General features: G+C 33.5%; 1 long non-coding RNA gene across 1 annotated transcript; it reads left to right on the top strand.

Annotated features, from left to right (window-relative positions):
• Window positions 1-315: 315 nt before the first annotated feature.
• On the top strand, window positions 316-777 carry LOC128196383 (uncharacterized). The gene is made up of 3 exons (XR_008248657.1): window positions 316-465; window positions 543-647; window positions 716-777. It is a non-coding gene; the product is annotated as an uncharacterized LOC128196383 (long non-coding RNA).
• The last annotated feature ends 282 nt before the right edge of the window (window positions 778-1,059 follow it).

Here is a 1,059-nt window from a genome sequence, read left to right on the forward strand (position 1 = left end):
ACGCAGGCACAAGAGAAGATTCCTCTATCTGAGGATGACCCTCTTTCTTCATTGCATCTACTTGCTGACATCCTTGATGATAAGCCTTTGGAGGTTGAGTATGATGCTAATGTATTTGGGGCAGGCACTGAGGTCCCAATATACCTTAATAGCCAAGATGTCCGTGAGCTTGCATCGGGAACACAAGAGTTGAATATTTCAATTATTCAACTATGGACGATGTAAGTCTATGACCAATTATTTATATATAAAATTCATTTGTATATCAAGTATCCTTATATCAAAGTTAATTTTTGATTTCAGGTATATGTCTGGGGTCACTAATAAGTTGGGGCGTTCTGATGATTATGGATTCATTGATCCCCAATCAATTCATGAATCAAATGATTTTGAGCATATCAACATGAGTCTGATAAGAAGTTTTGGAAGGGGCAAGAAAATATACTTTTTGCCTTATATATCCGGGTAAGTCAACTTTGTTAACATAATAATGTTCCATATGTGATTTTAATATTTAATAGTTACGTTATTATGAATTTCAGGCGCCATTGGCAACTTCTTGTTATGTCTATGCAAGACAACTATGCTTTGTGGTTCTGCTCATTGCACAGGCCTCCTCCCACACAACTCAAACAAGCAATTGATTGGTAAGAACCTCAATGTTTGGACTTTCTTTGTTATATAACTGAATGCTAAAACCTTTTTTTATATACAGTTCTATTCCAGCAAGTATGATGATGGGTGGGAGATCAATTGTTAACAGTAGAAAGATTGCTTGGATTTCTCTCAAGGTTTGACATATGCTAAAGTCATACTTTGTTATAATTGTTTTATAACAAATGTTATTAACTAACTATTATCAACTGTGATGATATATTGTAGTGTAACAGACAAAATGGGTCATATGAGTCTGGATACTATGTAATGTATTAGATGACCCATATTGTTCGTTCTCATATCACAAGTCGCTGGGAAACGGTAATATTTAACTTTAATAAATTTAGATTTTTTAACAAATGTTGAATTCATATACACTAAATAAAATGAATTGTATTTTGC

This window comes from Vigna angularis, chromosome 4, assembly GCF_016808095.1.
Source record: "Vigna angularis cultivar LongXiaoDou No.4 chromosome 4, ASM1680809v1, whole genome shotgun sequence".
Classification (NCBI taxonomy): Eukaryota; Viridiplantae; Streptophyta; class Magnoliopsida; order Fabales; family Fabaceae; genus Vigna; species Vigna angularis.